Raw genomic sequence first — 16,200 nt, 5'->3', positions numbered from 1 at the left:
AAGGGCAGCTGCCACCTTGCCTCCAGAGAAAAAGGCCCTGACCACAGATGCCTTACAACTTCATCCTGAGAGCTGCACAGGGATAGCATGGTGTGTCTAAGGAAGGAAGGGAGAAAGGAGCGAGGGAGGAAGGACGGAAGGAAGATAGAAGACAACAGGTGGGTAGGCTCTGCCTGCTCAGAAGATCCTTTCTGCAAGGGTGGGGGCCACAACTGAGAGTAGCACCCTCCCCCCAAGCCCAAGGACAGTGTTAACACTTCCTCCCACCAACTTTGACCCTCTGCCCCTCCCCTCTGATTCCTGATCTTTTGTCCCTAGGGATTTTTTCACACTGCAGGGAAAGTTTTAGTTCTCTCCATCCCTTCCCATCAGTTCTCTCCTCCCTTCCCACGTGGGCCATCTATCAACAGACTGGGATGTCAGGGGTACAGGCCACAACTCGGAGGGGGTAGGGGGAACAAGGGAGGGGAAGCAGAAGGAGGTGAGATGGGTGATGAGAGAGTGGGTGGGCTCCAATTTCTTTTTTTTTTTTTTTTTTTTAATAGAGGCATGCTTTATTTATTTGTTTGCTGGTTTGTTTGTTTTGTTTATACATGCACTGGGTACAGTCAGAAGCACGGGAGGGTGAGAGAATTCACCAGAGCCAGAGCGGGGAGCAGAGCAGGCAGAAGGACCGAAGTACACTGCTGAGGGGAGCAGCGGGCGGCAGGAGAGGTCTGTGCGCCATGTGGGACCCTCCTCTGGTGGCCGGGGAGCAGCCAGGGATCGAACCGGCGCCGCAGAGGCCGCGGGCAGCTTCGCAACCCAGCGCTCAACTGCTGCGCCACCGGGGAGGCCCTGGGCTCCAATTTCTGATGCTACAAAGGTGCTTGGCAATTTTGCCTCTCAACTGTGAAAACAACTTTTTCTAAGGCAGGAAATAGCTTTGCAGCTTCTATTTTCAAGCTTCAAAGGTGGCTTCTGAAAGGAGAAGTTGACTTCCCCGTCAGCACTGAGGCAGGGTACTGGCACAGAAATAACAGCATTTCAAGTTTTCTCTGCGACGGCCCTTTCATAGGACAGCCCTGCCACAGACAAGCTGGGTTGACCTGCCTGATAGATATAGTTCAAACTTGATTTCCTTGCAATCCTGGAAGTTTTTTCTATTTTCCTATTTCTATTCCTATTTCTTTTAGCTGAATACCTTGGGGATCTGAAAGATGTAAACAAGGGCTCAGCTGTGACAATGGAAGGTGAGGTAGGAGAAAGTCACAGGCTTGAGAGACCCACCCACGTTGCTGACTTTGAAGATGGGGAGGGCCTCACACCACCAACAGCTCTAGAAGTTCGGGGGTCCTCACAGACAGTAGGTAACAGGAATCTTGAGCCCACAGTCTCCAGAACAACCCATATGAGCAAAGAAACTGATTCTCCCCTGTAGCCAGCCTGGCCTACACCTGAATTTTAGCCAGCAAGACCTAAAACAACTTCTGACCTATGAACTATACGAGATTATGTTTGTGCTGTCGGAAGTCACTAAGCTTGTAGTAATTTGTTGCAGGAGCAATAGAAAATGAACACAGGAATTTTCTTGTAACTTGAGAAATTGCTTTAAAATTTTATATAAGATATTAAAGTTCAATAACTAAGACAAAATTGAAAAAAGGAGACAAAGGTGTGTATAATGGATTGAACTGTGTTCCCCAGCAAGACGCTTCCCAAGTCCTGATTTCAGGACCTATGATGTGGCCTGATTTGGAAATAGGGTCTTTGAAGATGTGATTAAATGAAGATCTCCAGACATCAGCCTGGGTTAGGGTGGCCCTAAATTCATGACTGGTGTCCTTTTAAGAGAAAGAGACACAAAAACAGAGAGAGAGGGACAGAATGGAGGGATGGACCCACAAGCCCAGGATGCCCAGAGTGCTCCCCCTCCCCCATCTGAAGAGGCAGGATGGCACCTCCCCTGAAGTGCAGCCTTGTGGCACCTTGATCTCAAACTTTTGTCTCTTAAGAAGACAGATATCAGGCCTCCCCTGGTGGTGAAGGCAGTTGAGCGCAGCACTGTGAAGCTGTCCGCAGGCTCTGTGGCACGAATTGGATCCCAGCCGGCCGGCAAGAATACCACATGGCACTGCAGACCTCTCCTGTCTCGCCCACTGCTCCCCTCAGCAGTGTATTTCAGTTAGTATGCCTGCTCTGTTCCCCACTCTGTCTCTGGTGAATCCTCTCACACTCCCACACATCTGGCCTATACCCTGGTTCTTGTATGCATGAATAAATAAATCTTTTAAAAAAAAAGAAGAAGAAGACAGATGTCATATGTCTCACCATGCTTGTGGAAATTCGTTGCAGCAGCCACAAGAACAAATACACTGAGGGAGTGTGCACTGTAAGAGTCCAAGATTTGTTATGCATGACCCATTGGCACAGACACAGACAAGAATGTTCTGATATGTAAGCACACGGAATAAAAACTGGGGCTTGGACAGATAGCATAGTAACCCTGTGAGTCATGATGCACTGTGCATCTCACCCATGGCTGGGTCGTGGCCTGTTGATGTTCTGTTAGGAGAGTTCTAACACTAGAAGAGGCTGATTCATGAGGTTTAAAGAAGGAAGCCAACCCCATAACACAAAAGTGCAAGGTGAAGTAGCAAGTGCTGGTATGGAAGCTGTAACAAGCTATCCAGAAGATCTAACTAAAGGTCAGTGTTGAAGGTGGCTATACCAACAACAGATTTTCAGTGTAGAAGAAACAGTCTTCTGGGCCTCCCTGGTGGCGCGAGGGTTAAAGTCTTAGTACTATTAAGCTATCCCAGCCACTGCAACACACAGGAGTTCCATCTCCCATCCCCCACTCCCCAGCCAAGGAGCTGACCCACATGGTGCAGCAGATCTCTCCTGTCTTTCCCCCGTTGCTCCCCTCAGCAGTATACTTCAGTAGATCCTCCTGTTCTGCTCACCATTCTGTCTCTGGTGTATCCTCTCACCCCTCGCACCTCTGGCCTACACCCCAATTTTTATATGAATAAATAAATAAAAATAAATCTTTTTTAAAAAGAAGAAGAAACAGTCTTCTATTGGAAGAAGATGCCATCTAGGACTTCTTTTAATAATTAAAATTTATTTAATTATTATTTCATTAAGAATTAAGATTCACCAATAAATGAGAGCTAGTACAACATTCACATGTGATCTGTGGCTGGCCCATATGGGAATATAAGCTATCTTAAATACCTTGTTACCTTTATAATCAGGTACAGGGACACTAGTACCCAAGGACAAGCTTGGGACTCAAATTCAGGACAGCCATGCCCAACCCTGAGCCCACATCTCAACCCACTCCTGAGCCTACACCTGAGTCCGCACCCCAGCCCATACCTCACCATCTAGGACTTTCATAGCTAGAGAGAAGTCAATGTCTGGCTTCAAAGCTTCAAAAACAAGTTGACTCTTTGTTAGGGGCTAAGGCATCTGGTGACTTTAAGTTGAAACCAGGGCTCATTTACAACTTTGAAATCCTAGGGCCTACATATATGCCAAATCTACTATATCTGGGCTCTACAAATGGGACAAGGCCTAGATGCCAGCACATTTATTTACAAATGTTCACAACTCTTCTGAGCACATAGGCACCTGACTAAGCGGGGAGAAGGTGGGGAGAAGGGAGGGTCCCAGTCCCCTCTACCTCATCCACCAGGCAGGGAAAATGGAGGAGTTATAAAAATGAGGTGGACTGTGCTACCTCAGCTATCGAAGCCACACAGTTTTCCAGACAGAGGCCCTGAGTCCTAAAGGATGAGTGGGAATCAGTTAGAAGAGGGGAAGGACAAGCATTCTGGTGGTGTCAGAATGTGCAAAGACAGATGCAAGGAAACAGCGTCTTGGGCCAAAATGAAAGTAGTGGTCATTATGAAGAAAAACTTGACAGATACTGGCTGCATGAGGGACTGCAGTTCTCTCTGGGGCCCATGCAGAGATCAATCAGTCATATGAGTCCTGATCTCTCCATCTTTCCGGGGGTCAGTGCAGGAGTCAGTGACCCACACTGCCTTGGACACTGCATTCGCTCTGTGGTCAGTGCAGACATCCATCGGCCATGTCAGCTTTGAACTCTGTAGTCTCTCTGGAGTCCCTACAGAATCAATTAGCTACCCATCTTCCATGGGAATAGGAGGAGACAGTGGTACCAAGGGTGCTTTAAGTGTGGTCTGAGGATAGTGGAATATGAGCTTAGTGGATAGGTTTTGGATCATTATTGACTGGTTTCTCCTGTCCTTCTGGGTTCTGGCATTTTCAGTGCTGCTGAGAAAGCTTCCTGGTCCTTCCAATGTGGGACCTTGACACTCACTGCCTTTTCACCAGTCCACATTGAGGCTTACAGACTTGCCTGCATTTTCCAGCACTGAAACTTGGCCAAGGATCAGTTTCTTCCTCTGAAAGGAGCCTAAATGGGTACCTGTGCCTAGAATGTTCCAGAGTGCCAATCACTGCCTATAAGTGCTCACTGGGGACATGCCCTGCCCAAGGCACTGAGCCTGCACAGGGTCATTGGCGCTCCCATGACCCAGGTTCATGTTATTTTATATCTTTAGTCATGGGGGCAGTTTCAATTAAGGCCCAACAGGAAGCTAGTGATGATGTCTCAAACAGGGTATATGGCACCACCAGGCCCAGAAATTTTCTGGCCCAAAATTCCATTGGCAACCACTGGGTGGCACTAATGGGCTTCTGCCATAAACTCCACAAGTGCTTTATGAGTAGTCCATCTCCTCTTCCATGCCCACATGGAACTATTGTAGAGAGAAGTTGTTGGTTCTAGCACTCCAGCTTCTAATATGTCATTAATTAAATAGCAATCTCTTTTTTCCACAGGTGTTGCAATACTGTTTCAAATTAACAGCCTGTAAAGGCTTAGGCAATGCCATAGTTTCCAATTGACTATGCGTGCTTTTGAGTCCTGTTTTACAACACTAGGTAGAGAGGAAATGACCCCACCCAGATGTAATAACCACTGATTAGCACATTTATGTGAGGGAGATACAACCACTTCACATAAAGTCCATTCAAACATTCCAATGTTCCTGTGAATTTTCACCTTAACCCCACCAATCTATCAATCACTGCTTCCTCATATCCTCCTGATCTAAATGTACCCTCATCAGGATCTCACTACCAAATTTTGAAATGACAGTGTATTGGGAGCCCATGTCAAGAAACCTCAGAAAAGTTTTTCTGTGATGCCTTGCCATTTTCCCATGTATGCAGACAGCCTTGTGTACCTAGGTGGATTTGGGTCAAGACTGAGTCCTTCGGGGCCTCCCCGGTGGCGCAGCGGTTGAGCGCTGGGTTGCGAAGCTGCCCGCAGCCTCTGCGGCACTGGTTCGATCCCCGGCTGCTCCCCGGCCACCGGAGGAGGGTCCCACATGGTGCGCAGACCTCTCCTGCCGCCCGCTGCTCCCCTCAGCAGTGTACTTCGGTCCTTCTGCCTGCTCTGCTCCCTGCTCTGGCTCTGGTGAATTCTCTCACCTTCGCGCGCTTCTGACTGTACCCGGTGCTTGTATAAATAAATAAATAAACAAACTAATTAATTAATTTTAAAAAAAGCTATTAAAAAGACTGAGTCCTTCATGAGTTCTGATCCAGATTAATGTGCTGGACACCCACCCTAGTGGTTCATAGTCAGGTTTCTCATTGTCATCCTTACCTCCTGCTTCTTAAATTCTATCAAACTAGGATAAATGAAGCAGATTTGCTTAATACTCTTCATTGTTGGGTGACCAACTGGTGCTTCCATAGGTCTAACCAGCCCCCACAACTGTAGCATTAAGACCTTTGTTTCAGCCGCTTATTCATTCTATTTCTTAATAACTGTTTAAAGATTTCCATGCTGCTGGGAAAAATCCCTTGACTGGCCCGTGTTCTTCCCCATTCTCTTGTGAATTCCACTCATTTCTTTAGTGTCTAAGAGACCTATAGGGGAAGTTGATGACACTGATGCATATGATGGGAAACTCTAACACACCTTAGTCCTTGTTTTAAGTTTCTCAGTTTTATCCCCCTATCACCTGGACTGCCCTCCTAGTGACCTGTTCAGGTTCATCAGCCGCCCCCCCTCGGTGTTTCTTTTCCCAAAAAATGTTTTCACCATGTTTCAGTATGTCAAGGTTAGTACAGGAAATGTCATTTCTGACACCAATTGTGCCCTGGAACCCCAAGGCCACCTTTGTGTTTGCTGACTTGCTGGAAGAACTTATAAAACCCAGAAAAACTGTCAGATACAAACTAAAATTAGCAGATGAAAAAGTCACACAGGTGGAGTTCAGGAGAAACCAGGTGCAAGCTTCCAGTTGTCCTTTTACAGGGAGTCACACAGACACTTAATTATCCCTTTAATGATTAGTGACATGTGGAAATTATAGTCAACCAGGGAAGCTTGCCAAAGCCTTGGGGTCCAGGAATTTTGTTGGATGCCTGTCATGTAGCCATGGAGCACCTCAGCTCCTCAGTATTTACCCATTCCAAAGTTCAAACTGATGCAGTATGAATCAGAGCTCCAGGCAAACAAAATCAGACATTCATCAAGGCATATTGTTAGCAGAAACTATCTAGCATAGCCCAACACCTCAAGTGAAGAACAGAAACTTTCTTATCAAATAGGATATTCTAAGGGCTTCGAGGTTCCCTGCCAAGAACTAGTCAAGGGCCATTCCTTTCTTTGGAATGTACAGGGTTTGAGCACCCCAAACTCTCTGAGTTAACACTTGACTGCACAGCCATGTGCATTATTAAGTTTCCTTCTAGGTATTACATCTTTTTAGTCACTCTTGTAAATGGAATATTTTATTTAATATATCTGTTATTTATGTTATGAAAGCTATTGATGCCTATATATTAGTGTTGTATCACATTCCCTCATTAAATTTTGTTCTCATGAATTGTTCAGGTATACATTCCTGTCACCAACAAAATATTTATTATAATTCTAGTATTCTGATTATTGTTACACAGCCTAAAGTAAACAAACAGGTATAGTTTCTGATCTTATGTTAAGATCAGAGGATTATTCGATAGTCATTGCTTTTCTATCAGTTTTTAGAATATCAGGTAGTGCTTCATCCATCAGAAATACAGGAAGGTGTTAAGACCAACACAGTTAATGAGTGTTCACTACTTTTAGCTCTTGTTTAAACAGACCTTTCACTGCTTTTGAGATTAGTCAGAGTCTATATATTTAGTGTAAGATAGATTAAAATAAACCTTTAGAAAGTTTATCTTAAAAATCGGGTTATGGTTAGGTAAGAACATTTGAAATACAGTCTATTTGACTATATCATGTGTATTCTGTCTTCTTCCTTAATGTCCAGGCTCAACGTTTTCCAGGGAACCAAACTATAGCCCGAATGGGTGCTTTGGTGATAGAAAAGCTACAGTGACCACAGCCAAGTGGAGAAATCTTATGCCATTAAAAAATTAAGAAGGATGTAAAACAATGGTACTTGTTACGGGAGAGGAGAAAAACAACAGAGGCCAGGTATTTTTGGTTTTTGTAACTCAAAAAAAAGACTAAAATCATACAATAGCATATAATGGAGAAAATAACTGACAGATGAAAATCAGATGGAGAATCCAATTTTACTAGACCTGAAATGAATAAACCAAGCAAATCCTAGAGTCATTGCTTTTATCCCTTAAGTGCTCAAGTTGAACAGGGTAATCTTAAGTCATAGCCTACCTTACGCTAAAGAATTAGACTTAAGAGTTGGAGAAGAAAATAATAGCTGATAAGGGATAGGACAGAGATAAAAAACAAAGACAACACTGATACCATGGACAGAGACAGAGGGTCCCTTAAGAGAAAGCGCCTATACTGCTTACTGAACATGGACAACACACATGAACAAGTGAATGAGATACTGCCTGACCTTAACAAATTTACTGTCTAAAATGTCAAGTTTATTTTTTTAAATGTTATCAGTATTTTTTGTTTGTTTGTTTTTGTTTTTTAAAGATTTATTTATTTATTTATACAAGCACTGGGTACAGTCAGAAGCACGGGAGGGTGAGAGAATTCACCAGAGCCAGAGCGGGGAACAGAACAGGCAGACTGACAAAATACACTGCTGACAAAATACACCCACTGAGCAGTGGGTGCGGCAGGAGAGGTCTGTTGCGCCATGTGGGACCCTCACTGTTGGTGGCCGGGGACAGAACCAGCGCTGCAGAGGCTGTGGGCAGCTTCGCAGCCCAGCGCTCAACCACTGCACCACCAGGGGAGGCCCAAATGCCAAGTTTATAACACAGAACCTATTCTCTTATTGAATCTGTTAGCACGTGATCTAGTGGTATCCAGGGACCCCAAACTGTCAAGAGGTACATGAAATAAAAGGGATTTGGCCATCTGTGCACACAAAGACGAAGTAGATTTTTAGAGTGATAGTTTTTTAATACAATTGGTGTGCAGAGAAAAAGAGAGAAGAAAGGACTTCAAATCATCATTTCCCAGTAAAACTCCCCAAATTACCCACCCCCTTATGGGCATATGTCCAGCCAAACAGACTTGACCTGCAGCAGGACCACTGAGGCCCAAAAGTTTGCCACAAATCTAAGGTACCTTTTGGTGGGTAGCCACTTAGGCAGGTCCCACAGAGTTGGGTCTCGTGGGAAAGACTCAAAATTCAAAATATACATCAAAATATACCACATTCAAAATATACCACAAAATAACATTATGATTATCTCTTCTGAGGGCCAGGAGCAGCTTTCCTACGTGTCACTCACCTATGTGTCTCTTCCAAATATCTCTCTGCTCCAAGCACCAGAGTGCAAGTTGGAGCCAGAAAAGCAAGAGAGCAAGAGAATGCATGTGTTCAGGCATTAACCAAGCATGATTGCCTAAATTCTTCCCCAGATCCCCCAGTACCTCATTCAGGAAGTTGTGTTCATGGCATGCTGGGAGTTGTAATCCTCTTGCTTGAGATCATTTCTGCATGGAGATTGGGATAGAACCTATAAAAAACACCAGGGGATGGAGTTCATTCAGGATGTCATTCACAGCCTAAGAGTTTGCTCCTTATTTTTCCTTAACAAGTCTGAGAAAGAACTCTAATAACAATGCCTTTCTAACCATTCAACCTAGATTTCTGTTGATTCTATAAGATTAAATTCTATTGGTTGGAACTGGCTGGAACCTAAATTCCAAGATGACTTTAAACTTTATTCTGTGAGGTTTTTTTTTTTATGACAGTTCACAATGTATTTGATTATCACAGTTTTGGCTAATAATGTGCCTTATGGTGAATGTCTGTTTTTGCTCGAGAAGACTTCCCCTCTCCTTCCATTCCTCCTATCTCCCCATCTTTCCTAGTCCTCTCTCCCTCCATCCCTCCTCCTCCTGTCCTCCTAACCTCTTCTCTCCAGTCCCCTCAGCACAAACAGAAGAAACCCCTTCCTTTAAGACTCTGGGGGAAGGCAGAGAGAGGTTCAAGAGCATAGTTGTTTGCCACCAACACACCAGCAGGGGGAGCAAGGATTCAGCCAGTGCTGATCAGACCCCAGGGTCTTGAAGGTTGACTTCCAACTCAAATTATGCTCAAGGAGTTCTGAAAGCTAGACCCTTATCAGATACATAATTTGAAAGATTTTCTCCCATTCTGTTCTTAATATTGTCCTCTTAAAGCATAATTTTATTTTAATAAAGTCCAATGTATCTTTTTTTTCTTACTTGCTTGTGGTTCTGGGTCATTTATAATAAATCAATGCTTAATCACTTCGTGGTGATAGATTTATATGTGTGTTTTCTTTGAAGAGTTTCAAAGCTTTAGCTTTTAGTTTCATAGCTTTAGCTCTTCCATTTAGGTCTCTGATCCATTTTGAGTTAATTTTGCATCTTGTGTGAAGTGGAGCTCCATCTTCATTCTTCGGGATATCCCTTTGTTCTAGAGCATTTGTTGAAAAATCAATTCACAGCAAAGGTCTGGACACTATTCCATTGATTGATTTAGGAAAAGACCCAGCTATAATTCTAATAGGGATTGTGTTGAATTTATAGATTAATGTGGGGGTATATCAGAACCCTGAAGAACTTAGAAATTGTGTGAGGGAAGATACAGACAATCTCAACTGTTGAATGATTATTCAATTGGATGCCCCCTCCAAAGCGCTCGACTCAAGCAAGGAGCCCCTTCCACCAGGTACCAGTAATCACATATATGAGAGAAGTAGACATTCTGGCAAGAAAGTCCAAGGTACACTCATCAGTCAGAAGTCAAACTGGAAAGGCTCCACCAAAGCATCTATACTATTGAACAGTGGTAGCAAAATTCAACTACTTTATCATATGAAATACCCTATTTCCAGGAACAGGACATTAAATATAATGGGTAAGAATGTTTATTGCTCCACTACTATATTTGTAAAAGATCAGAAACAATTTAACTACCCATGAGTTAGTCAAAGTAAGGCACACCGACAGCATGGAATAACAAAATATATGCTGAAAGGAAACTGTGTGTTATATTGTCATTTTTTTAAGTGAAAAGAAATACACACTTGGTCCTAACTAAACTATTTGAAGTTAAACTTCTCTATGTTTTTTTTTTTTTGTCTTATCAATCTGTCTGATGCTTGCTGATTATTTGCCACTCTAAAAGAACCCAAGGAGACACTGGAAAACATGATTGTACGGCCAAAACTTTGTCTAGACAATGATATTTGAGACCAGACTGCGTTCAGGAATTTAGATTGACCTGAGAACCTTTGAAGAAAAGATAGCCTGAATGCCCCTCTTTCAGGGTTCTGTGTATATCAGGAAAAGGGTAAGGTAAGTCACCTCTTGGCAGATCCAGAAACACATTTGGGGACCTCAAGGAGAGGAACTTTCCTAAAGATACAGGTATTGCAGGTGAGGTTTGATGAAGAAATCTTGGCATGATCCTGGGTCCTAAAAGGCTAGTAAGTGCTCAATCTGAGATTATTATGAGAAGTTCCAGGAAAGCAGATTTAAAAGATGCATGGTTGTATTTTGTTGTTATTGTTACTTACTGTTATTTGTTATTGTTATTTACTGAAACTAGATTTAATTTGCAAATGAGTTTTACTGTATTTTGTAAAATTGGAGTGAAGAAGTAAAAAGAAAATAGGTTTCAGTAATATCTTCTTTTTTTTTTTAATTTATTTATGCAAGCACCAGGTACAGTCAGAAGCGTGGAAGGGTGAGAATTCACCAGAGCGGGGAGCAGAACAGGCAGACTGACGAAATACACTGCTGAGGGGAGCAGCGGCCGAGACAGGAGAGGTCTGCACGCCATGTGGGACCTCGCTGGTGGCCGGGGATCGAACCGGCACTGCAGAGGCTGCAGGCAGCCTTGCAGCCCAGCGTTCAACCACTGCGCCAGTAGGGGAGGCCCTATCAGTAATATCTTCTTAAGGACATCAGTTTCTGGTTCTTTTAACCATTTTGCTTGTTTTTGCTTTTTTACCTGTGAATTGGATGGATGGGAATTTTTCCACTAACTGGCTATAACTTTACAAACTGATTAGCACCTCTTAGCAAGATTTCCAGTTTTTCTCCTAATTTTTTGGCTTGGATTGATTAAAAACTAAAATGTCTTTTTGAAAATGGAGAACTTTGTCACCTTCAGAGATATCACCAGGATGACTGTGCCCAAATGGAATTATGCCTGTTTTCCTAAATACTTGATGATATTGAACTGGAAAACAGGCATTATTGGACTTGTGGGTTGCTTCAATCTTTAAGTTTTGTTTCTTATCCTATTCCTCTTGATTTTTGGTTCCCGTCTCTTCGATTGTCTGGTAAGCTTTATGTTCAAACACGTAGAGTCTACTGAACTCCCCTGGTCCTGTGCCAAAGGCATGAACCTCTGGGAACCCAGCCAGGTGATACCCAAACGTATCTCCACCTCACACAAGTGAAGTTCCATTCTTCTAACTCCCTGGGAGGAGCACCTCTCAGCAAGAAGTAGCCACATAATAGTGTGTTGGGGGAGGAAGGTCTTTACCCCTGAAATCCTTCAAGAATAAGGAATGGGAAAACACTGAAGGGGATTTGTTTCAGGACCTCTCGGACCTATATGTTTCTTACCTAACCTTCCTGCTATTGAGTCCCCAGGCCAAGAGGAATTCAGCCAATCACCAGTAGGAAACAGACCCTCCATCCTGCAGAGGCCCCCTGCTTTTTTGCAATGGCTCCAAAACCAGTTGAAACTGATGGCCTGCAGACTCAGAGGGATAAAGACACATGTAACCCAACTGTGTATGCCCCACCTCAAACATGCTATCATGTTGCTCTCTGCCACTATACCCTGGTATCCAACCCCATAAAATAAGGACACTTCCAGCCTTGAAACCTTAAAAAAAAAAAAAGAACTATATGTTCACATATTTCTTTGTGGAGGGTGCTTATATTTCTCTATAATCACGAATGACATTTTGGTGAATGACAGAGCACGTATCTCATGTGATCCCAAAATTCCCATTACCTCGTGACCTTACAGATCTCATGTAGTAATATTTTATGGCAGTAGCAACCTCACATACCTCGTGTATAGCATGTCTCTTGATACCATCATTTTCCTTTGTGCTCAATTTAATCTTTATGTTCTTTTGTACATCATGGTCCCCAAATGTATAAAATCCACTGTTGGTGTTGCCATAAGAGTCCATATTGAGTGATAGATCTGAAAACAAATTTAAAAGTGAATAAGGATGATGAAAGTGGAAAATCAGTGATTATTATTTGCCAGTCAGGTACATCCCATTCCACTAGAGTAACTTTTTTTTTTCAAAGATTTATTTATTTATGCATACAAGAGTTGAGGTAAGGCCAGAGATGCAGGGGGTGACAGGGCTCACCAGAGACAAAGTGGGGAGCAGAACAGGCAGATTGACTGAAATACACTGCTTAGGGGAGCAGCAGGCAAGGCAGGAGAGGTCTGCTACGCCATGTGGGTTTCTCCTGGGCTGGCCAGGGATCAAACTTGTGCTGCAGAGGCTGCGGATTGCTTCATTGTGTGGTGCTTAACCCCTTGTGCCACCAGGGAGGTCGAAAGTAACAATCTTGAAGAATCGGGACCAAGTTTGACAAAAGCTGCTAAAGGAGCTGCTTCATTGACAGCTATGACTCACAAAGATGGTGGCAAAAGTAAAGAAGAAGCCCCTGACCCTCCCAAAGCCAAAGCTTTTCAGTCTAAGAAATCAGTGCTGAAAAGGCATCTAAAGTCACAGAGGGCCTCCCCGGTGGCGCAGCGATTGAGCACTGGGCTGTGAAGCTGCCTGAAGCTTCTGCAGCACCGGTCCAATCCCCAGCCCCCGGCGAGGGTCCCACATGGCACACAGACCTCTCCTGCTGCACCCGCTGCTCCCCTCAGCAGTGTATTTCATCAGTCCGCCTGTTCTGTTCCCCGCTCTGGCTCTGGTAAATTCTCTTACCCTCCCGCGCTTCTGACTGTACCCAGTGCTTATATAAATAAATAAATAAATCTTTAAAAAAAAATAAAGTCACAGAAAAAAGATCCACGTTGCCCACCTTCCATTGGCTCAAGGCACTGTGGCCTGAAGGCAACCCAAAGACTCTCAGAAGAGCACCCCCAGGAGAAATAAGCTTAACCACTCTACCTTCAAGTTCCCCTGATCAGAGTCAGCCATGAGGAAGATAGACGACAACAACACACCTGTGTTCATCCAACCATTGTGGATGTCAAGGCCAACATACACCAGATCAAACAAACAGGCTGTGAAGAAGCTCTGTGACATTGACGTGGCCAATGTCAACACCCTGATCAAATCTGATGGAGAGAAGAAGCATACACCCGACTGGCTCCTGACCATGATGCTTTGGATATTGTTAACCAAATTGGGATCATTTAAGCCGAATCCAGCTGACTAATAAATTTTTCACCATAAAAAAGAAAAAAAGCAATGAAATTCACAAAAACTTGAGAAAGGCCTCTATCAGATACAGAAAAATCTCATGACCTGGACTGAAGATCAGACACAGAAGTGGTCCTTCTCAATACCACAAAGATCATGACCAAGGCAAAAAGTTTATTTGTGATATTGAAAGTAAAGGCTGGACCCAACTATGATTTTGAATTTATCACAAGTTCTGGGTGGTTTAAATGATTTGAGAGTCATTATTCATTACACAATGTGAAAATAAGTGGTTAGTCTAAGTGCTAATGTAAAGGCAGCTGAAAATTTTTTTTGAAACTCTAGATAAACTGATTGTGGAGTAAGAACACTTGCCAGAGCAAATCTTCAATATGGATGAAATCTCCCTATTCTGGAAATACATCCTTTCAACCATAAGGAAGCTAAATCCTTTTAAGATTTATAAGGCCAGGATATGAGTCTTGCTTGAAGGCAATGTTTCAGGGTACAAATTAAAACATATGTGAAAATCCCAAGGCCTTGAAGCGTATCAGTAAGCACACATTGCCTGTGTACTACAGAAACAGTGAGGTCAAAGATGACCCAGTTCCTCTTCCAAGGTGCCCTCTTGAATTGCTATGCGAGTGAAATGGGGAAGTACTGTTGGGAGAATAATATGATTCCCAGATTTTGCTTCTTGTTGATAATGCTCCTAGACACCCTCCTTTTATTGATGACCTTTATCCCAAAATCAAAGTGATGTTTCCTCCTCAAGACACCACTTCTTTGAGACAACTAACAGAAATTACAGCAGCTCTTCAGACCTACTGCCTGAAAAGGATCTTTGCTCAGGTTATTGCTGCAACTGGGGAAGACACTGATGCATTTCTGGAAGGACTACAATCTCTGTGACTGCATCAAGATCCCTGTTTAGGGTGATGTCACTAAGGAGTGTATGAGCAGCATCTGGAAGAAGACACCCAAGAGGTTTGTCCATGACTTCAAAGGAAATGACAAGGACGCAGAAGTTGCAAAAATCAACAAGGCTGTGGTTGAGATGGCAAGCAACTTTAACCTGGGTATGAATGAGTATGACAGCAAGGAGCAATTAAAGGCGGTTCCTGAGGAATTGACCAAGGAGAACTTGTCACAACTGGGACAGGAATACATAGCTGAAGAAGAAGCAAGGGGAACGGAAAATGTAGGAGAAGGAAAAGAACTGCAAAGAAAATTCACATTGAAGAGTTTAGTAGAAAAATCTGCAGACCTCCACAAGCTCTTAAAGAATTCGAAAATATGGACAGCCCAACACCAAAGGCTTTCATTAATAGAGAAGAATAATCATTGTGTATTACCTGCTAACAAGCAAATCTATGATGGATGAAGGAAATAAAGCAAGAAAACCGGGATGGACATATTTCGGAAATAAACCAAGCACACCACAATGGACATATTTCCAGAAAGAGTGACACCTTCTCAAGAGGAGCCTCAGGCAAGTCCTTCAGGACTTGAGAAGAAGTCCAATGTTTGAGAAGAAGCATTGTTATCCTAGGATATAACAGCTCCAAGCAAGTTACTGCCCCTGAAAAAGCTCCAGGGGGCAGGATGTGGAAGTGGAAGGCAGTGATACTGATGGTCCCAAACCTGTGTAGGCCTAGGTTAATGTCTGTGTTTGTGTCTGAGTTTTTAACAATAAATTTTAAAAGTAGAAAAACTAAAATATTTCTAAATAAAAAAGATATTTAGAATAAACATATAAAGAAAAATATTTTTATACTGATGCACAAGATACTTTAAGCTAAGTTTTATTATAAAAGTCAAAAAGTTTATAAAATTAAAACATTTAGAGTAGAAAATGATAATAAACTAAGATTACTTTACAATTGAGGAAAAACAGTTGCTATAAATTTAGTGTAGCCTACCTACATGTACAGTGTCTATAAAGTCTACAGTAGTGCACAGTAATGTCCTAGGCCATCATATTCACTCACCACTCACTGATTCACCCAGAGCAACTTCCAGTCCTGCAAGCTCCATTTGTAATTGCCTTATACAGGTGAACTATTGTTTATCTTTTATACCATATTTTTCCTGTAACTTTTCTATGTCTAGATATGTATAGAAACACAAATACCATTGTGTTACAACTGCCTACAGTTTTCAGACATTAACATGTTGTACAGGTTTGTGGTTATATAGCCAAGAGGTGTAGCAGACTACACACTCTAGGTTTGTTTAAGTACACTCTATTATGTCCACACAATGATGAAATCACTTAATGACTCATTTCTCAGACAGTGTCCTCATCAGTAGAAAAACAACATCAAT

At 42.9% G+C, this 16,200-nt stretch overlaps 1 protein-coding gene across 9 annotated transcripts in view; it reads right to left on the bottom strand.

The window, feature by feature from the left end:
• The window catches only part of FGD3 (FYVE, RhoGEF and PH domain containing 3), an 80,852-nt gene that overhangs the window by 56,810 nt on the left and 7,842 nt on the right, over window positions 1-16,200 (bottom strand). For 7 of the 9 annotated variants that reach the window (XM_054688710.1, XM_054688713.1, XM_054688714.1 and 4 more), the window contains exons 2-3: window positions 12,541-12,680; window positions 8,906-8,991 (exon numbers count right to left, since the gene is read on the bottom strand). The gene's annotated coding sequence lies outside the window, so the exon portion shown is untranslated. Of the gene's footprint in view, window positions 1-8,905; window positions 8,992-12,085; window positions 12,223-12,540; window positions 12,681-16,200 lie in introns of those variants that run through there. The other 2 variants (XM_037493914.2, XM_037493918.1) reach the window with 2 other exon arrangements.

This window comes from Talpa occidentalis, unplaced genomic scaffold (assembly GCF_014898055.3).
Source record: "Talpa occidentalis isolate TD23 unplaced genomic scaffold, MPIMG_talOcc4v2.1 talOcc4.7, whole genome shotgun sequence".
NCBI classification, from domain to species: domain Eukaryota; kingdom Metazoa; phylum Chordata; class Mammalia; order Eulipotyphla; family Talpidae; genus Talpa; species Talpa occidentalis.
This window is presented reverse-complemented; position numbering and strand designations above follow the sequence as displayed.